General features: G+C 39.5%; 1 non-coding gene across 1 annotated transcript; it reads right to left on the bottom strand.

Annotated features, from left to right (window-relative positions):
• Positions 1–217: 217 nt before the first annotated feature.
• On the bottom strand, positions 218–324 carry LOC132643063 (small nucleolar RNA R71). The gene has a single exon (XR_009583515.1). It is a non-coding gene; the product is annotated as a small nucleolar RNA R71 (small nucleolar RNA).
• Positions 325–6662: the final 6338 nt, after the last annotated feature.

The raw sequence follows: 6662 nt of genomic DNA, 5'->3' as shown, positions 1-6662 counted from the left end.
TTTCCTCCTAATTGATTTTCTTGAATTAGTTGAAACTTGCAGGTACAATGGAGTCACAACAGACGCTATCAGGTTGCAAATTTTTCCCTTTTCACTAAAAGGAGAAGCCAAGACATGGTTGTGAGGCTTACCAAGAGGTTCCATAGGTTCCATTACTACATGGGACCAAATGACCGAAAAATTCCTTAACAAGTATTTTTCACTTGCCAAAACAATTAAAATGAAACAAGAAATCAATAATTTTATGCAGACAGATACTGAATCTGTATACCAGGCATGGGAAAGATTAAACTCAATGTTAAGAAAATGCCCACATCATGGTATCCAAGATTATGATATTTTATATATTTTTTATCATGGTCTTAAACCCTCTGCTAGAAACGTAACTGGTGCAGCATTAGGAGGATCCATAATGGGAAAAACCACTGTAGAAGCCACACAATTGCTAAATGAAATTTCAGAAAATGCTATTCAATGGCCTTCAGACAGAATGATTATCAAGAGAGAAACATGAGTGAATCAAGTTGAAGCTTTAAATTCATTGACACAACAAATTGTGGCTCTCACACAAAAAGTCGAGGCTATTCAGGTAAATGCTCATTCACCATCTCAACTTTAGAATTGTGATGTCTGTGGAGGTAATCACCCCAATCACGAATGCCAAACTTCAACACAAAAAGAGGAACAGGTAAGTGCTATTGGTTACAGAAATAATTACTCATTTGGTAGTCCTATCGCACAAAAACATCCGCGATTCCAACGGAGTAATCCCAACGGTGCTGAAAATCCTCAAAGATTTTTTAATCAAAAGCAGCAGGTATAGGGACCGCCTGGTTTCCAAAATCAAAATAGAGGGCAGCAAAACTTTCAACAATATCAACAGCAACCCCAAATAACCCATCAATCAGGCCTCGAAGACTTGTTGTATAAACACTTCAAGAATACTGATGACCCGATACAAAAACAAATTAGGGCTACCGACGAGAGGGTCGAAAGTCAACAATCAACCATCAAGAACTTGGAGATCCAGGTAAGCCAAATAGCAACCCTCATGTCAGGACAAATTCAAGGTGCTTTACCAAGCAATACTGAAAAGAATCCAAGGGAACACCTCAAAGCCATTGCCCTACGGTCAGGTAAAGCTCTTCATGATCCATATGCGGATCGACAAGGAACTCTACGAGAGGTAGAACAGGTAAATGGAAGCGAGAATAAGAAAAAACTAAGCTTCCAAGTGAACAAAAAGAAAAGGGGAAAAAGGTGAAAGAAAATGAATTCATTAGAAATCCTTATTCTGTACCTCTCCCCTTTCCCCAAAAGATGAAATGAGAAAAACCTGACAAACAGTTCTCAAAGTTTCTGAAAATTTTAAAACAACTTTACATTAATATACCTTTCACAGACGCTTTGACACAAATGCCTTCATATGCTAAATTTCTTAAAGATATTTTGTGAAGTAAACGAAAATTGGAAGAAGTCTCTGTCATTAAGCTTACAGAAAAATGTAGTGCTATACTTCAAAATAAGCTTCCACAGAAACTTGGGGATCCAGGCAGTTTCACCATTCCTTGCAGTCTGGGAGGTGTTCATTCTGAAAAAGCATTATGTGATTCAGGTGCTTCAATAAATCTAATGCCTTTTTCAATTTTCAGAAAATTAAAACTTGGTGAAATGAAGGACATTGGTGTGTCTCTTCAATTGGCTGATCAAAGTACTAAAAACCCAAAAGGAATTATTGAAAATGTCCTGTTAGAGTTGATAAATTTGTATTCCCGATAGATTTTATAGTACTTGAAATAGAGGAAAATAGTGAGGTACCATTGATTTTGGGTAGACCATTTCTCGGGACAGGAAGAGCAATTATTGATGTCCATCAAGGACAATTGATACTACGAGTTGATGATGAAAGAGTTATATTTGACATGCAGAAAATACTTAAATTTCCTGAGGATGAGTCATCATCTTCTTGTTTTACTATTGAATTGCTAAATGAGCTTGCAGATGAATACAAAGATGATCAGTTAATAACTTATTCATTAAAAAGATGTTTGGCCAATTCTGGTACCACAAGTGACGATGACCCAATAATAAAAGAAGAAACTGAGACACTAGAGAAAGATTTAGAAAAGGAGGAAGTCTCACCAAGAAAAGTTCAATCAAAAATTGAACTTAAAACTCTTCCTTCTCATTTGAAATATGTTTTTCTAGAATCCGAATTATTTCCAGTGATCATTTCTTCGTCTTTGACAACAGAACAAGAAAGCAAATTGATTAGAGTGTTGAAAGAACACAAAAGAGCCTTAGGATGGACTATAGCTGACATCAAAGGAATCAGTTGTTACGCCTCAGAAAATTTCATGTCGTCGTATGATAGCTACACTAATGCAAGGTAAGAAGAATACGATGTTTCTATAAGTAAGAAAGGTTACTTAACGATTCTAACTAAGATTTCAAAGACGTTTGAAGCAAGAGAAGAAAGTTCATTAAGAAAGGCGAAGTATACGTTGTGTTTCAGAAGAGTTTTGTAAAGTACCGAATTAATGTTGACTTAATAATGCCTTGAGAAATAGTTATGATGCCCCTTAGGTTGTTAACGAAGTGTTAAACAAGTGTTAAGAAGGTTCCCTAAGGATTGGAGATCAAATGAAGAGACAAGAACAAGATCGGAGAAAAGTGAATTATACGACCATTTATTCGGTCCGTATAATGGTCTGTATAACCGTCACGGTGAAGGTCCATCGCTGATGGAGTTATACGGTCACTTATACGGACCGTATAATGTGCCGTATAATGGTTACAGAAATGAGATGTTTTTGGAGCGATTTCACGGTCACTTATACGGACCATATAAGTTTATACGGACCGTATAAGTGTCCGTATAATTTCCCGACGGGTCAGATTTTCCAATTATAAATATAAGACCCCATGTTATTATTTTCATTTCCCTCACTTCTCCACTTCTCTCTAACCCTCTAGAATATTCCACACACTTCTTTTACAAGAATCTAAGACTAAACAAGAATCAACTTCATCAAACCAAGGAACTCAAGTGTAAGGAAGCTATTGAGGGTTGCTTGAAGTCAAGAAATCTCTTAGTTTGAAGCTAGGGTTTTTCTTCAAATGGAGTATTGCTATCCAAACCCATTCCTACACTATCAAAGGTAAGTTTTATGATCAATTCATGTTATTTAGAGTATTGAGGGGTTGAAAGACTTGGATTATAGAAGGAAATAGAAAATGGGTAACAAATATGAGAATAGTGACATTTTTGAGTAGTAGCTTAATATGAATCATAATTATTTGTATGTTACGAGTACAATTATGTTATAAATGATATTAAGAACATGGGAGAAACATTATATGGGGATGAAGGTAATGTTGTATTATGACCGTGGTTATGGATGCCCTTGAAATGGAAGTAGGAGAATTGAATAATATATGGTTGATGAAGATTATTGAGTATGATATTATGGATATTGTTATTGACGTTTGGGAGTTGGTATATGATATGGAGAAAGTTCTATATACAAAGGAGACGCTGCCCAATTTTCTCTAGCATTAGTTCAAGCATGCTTACGTTATCGATTATCTAATATTGGTACGAACTCTCTTGAAGGTAGAAACGTGAATATGAGAGGGGAACGTTCAAATGATAAAGTAGCAAAACGAAAAGGTATGTAAGGCTAGTTCCTTCTTTCTAAGGCATGATTCTTACGACATGATTTTCCCTATCTCTCCATGACTTTCTTACATTCCAGAAATTATGAGCCTATGATATAAAGAGCTTCTCATGAGATAAAGTTAAGAAATTTGTTATGATAATGATTAGTCTAAGTCTAGAAGATTCTAAAGCCTATGATATGAGATTACTACAAAGCTAATGATCCTAATTAGGATTCTTTGATGTTGTCCATTGTGTTACACTCACCTTATAATGTTAGTTCCTTCAAGGTGAGGTAGAATGCTTATGAATACTCCATAATGGAATCAGGGGTTCACGACCTTATGCCACCCCGATAAAGTATAGTTGTCTTTGAGTTCTTATGCATGCTCTATGATAAGTCTATGATGATGATATTACACCGCGCCTATATGGTCGGGCAGACACCGCTAAGGCGGGCGACATATACACTATGTCTAGAGGGCATGGGCAGACACACTAGTGGGCTGCATGAGATGGTTACCCCGGACGCGGGCTAATGATGATTACACCGTACCTACATGGTCGGGAAGCTTATATATGCATACTTGATATGATGATGTTTATGATGTAAGTTAGCATGCATTGTCCTGTTTTAAGTGATCCTCAGCACAGGTTGTTTCTTTACTTGACATTCCCTTATTTCCTCAAGATGTTATTATTATTCATGCCTTACATACTCAGTACAATGTTCGTACTGACGTCCTTTCTTTTTGGACGTTGTGTTCATGCCCACTGGTAGACAGAGAGACGGTGCAGATTTGTAGGAGCTTATTAGCAGATTCACAGGAGCACTCCATTATTCCGGAGGTGCTACTTATGATCACGTTCTTTTGTGTATATATATTTTGGGCACGACGGGGTCCTGTCCCGTCCTTATGTCTAGTACTCTAGTAGATGCACGTAGATACGTACGTGTGGGTAAGTTGTGTCCTATGATGATGTCAGTGTACGTTTTTGTATATCATTTTTGTAGTCGTACGGGCTTATGTATATCTATGTATAGCTTTGGGGTTTATATATGTACAGGTTGAGTATAATGGATTGTCTAATTTGTGGTGCTCGGTGGTCAGCTCCGGGTACCCGTCATGGCCCCCTAATCGGGTCGTGACAAAGGTGGTATCAGAGCAATTCCGTCCTAGGGTATGTCTACGAGCCGTGTCTAGTAGAGTCTTATTTATGGTGTGTTGCGCGTCACACTTATAAACAAGAGGCTACGGGGAATTTAGGAAAAATGACCATTCTTTTTCTTATTAGATCGTGCCACAGAGCTATGTTATAAGATTTTCTCCACCCTAATTGTGTGTTGTGATTTCAGTGATGCCGCCAAAGAGAAAAGCTACAGCCGCCCCAACGGGCAAGGTTATGACAGAAAGGCGGATAGAAAGGGAGCAGTCAACTAATGTAGAAGAAGGTGAATCATATAATGAGGCTCCATCTAACACCTCTCATACTCCTTCTATTCTAGAAGAACAAGAGGGAGCTTCAGTTCTAGCTGCTGTGCCTCCAGTTCTTCCACCGGCTGCTTCGAGTCAACAAATGACCAAAGTTATTCAGCTACTGACACAGTTAGTTGCCGCTCAAGCATAGCGGCAGAGCACAGGTTTAGGTGACAGTGCGACTGGTACTCGAGCTCGGAATTTTATGAGTTTAAACCATCTAGAGTTTTTCGGGTCAAAGTCGGATGAAGATCCGCAAGGTTTTATTGATGAGATGTTGAGAACATTGAAAATTATCCATGCCTCCGATACTGAATCTGTGAAGTTGGCATCTTATAGACTCCGGGATGTGGCAGTTCTTTGGTATAATAACTGGATATCTTCGAGAAAAGAAAATGCATCTCCTCCAGTTTGGCAAGAATTCGTTGATGATTTCATCCGCCACTATTTGCCACTCGAGGTTCGAAGGGCTCGTGCTGATAGGTTCCTGAATTTAAAACAAGGAAATATGAGTGCCTGAGAGTATAGCCTCCACTTTAATTCGTTGGCCCGGTATGCTCCCGCTATGGTAGCCGATATGGGAGATAGAGTGCATAGGTTTGTGAGTGGCTTAGGGCCATATTTGTTTAAAGATTGCTGACAGCTTCATTGCAAGAGGGGATGGATATTTCTTGTATTCAGGTTCATGCCCAGAACTTAGAAGAGCAGCAACATCGGCAAAGGGGTGAGCGCGATATTGATAGAGGGCAGAGTAAGAGGGCCAGATCTGTTGGTGCCAGCAACGACTATACAGGGGGATCGAGACAGTCATATTCCAGATATTCAGGCCAATCGGCGACTAATGCACCTCCTCGGTTTGCAGGCAGGAGATTTGACCGCCCCATCCATTCAGGACAGGGTCAGAGCTCGAGGGCTTCGGGTTCCCAGTTTGGAGGTGATCCTAGCCAGCGGAGACCACCAGTACCACGATATAGCTAGTGCGGTAAATTACATTCCAGACAATGTCGTCGATGTTCAAATGCTTGCTATGCCTGTGGTCAGGTTGGGCATATGATGCGATATTGCCCGTCGATGAGTGGTAGAGTTGGGTTTCAACCCACAGGGTCAGCAGCTGGTTCTTCTTCGTCTATGCGCTCGATAGGGCAGACTCCCCAGATTCCAGCAGGACGAGGTAGAGGCAGAGGGGGAATTTTTTTTTCAGGTGGTACCCAGCCTAGTATTTATGCTCTAGCATGACGCCAGTATCTTGAGTCCTCCCCGGATGTGGTTACAGGTATACTATTCATATTTTCTCATGACGTTTATGCATTGATAGATCCGGTTCTATGTTGTCCTAAATTACTCCCTATATTGCTAGTCACATTGGGGTGAAACCCGAGCCAATTAAACCCTTTGAGGTATCTATTGCGGTTGGTGATCCCGTGATAGCTAGACAAGTATACAAGAATTGTGAAATTGTGGTATGTGATCGTCGGACTAAAGTTGATTTAGTTGAATTGGAAATGGTAGATTTTGATGTGATA

The sequence above is a fragment of the Lycium barbarum genome, chromosome 5 (assembly GCF_019175385.1).
Source record: "Lycium barbarum isolate Lr01 chromosome 5, ASM1917538v2, whole genome shotgun sequence".
Taxonomy (NCBI): domain Eukaryota; kingdom Viridiplantae; phylum Streptophyta; class Magnoliopsida; order Solanales; family Solanaceae; genus Lycium; species Lycium barbarum.
Note: the sequence above shows the minus strand (reverse complement) of the source record. Positions and strands in the feature narration are given on the sequence as shown.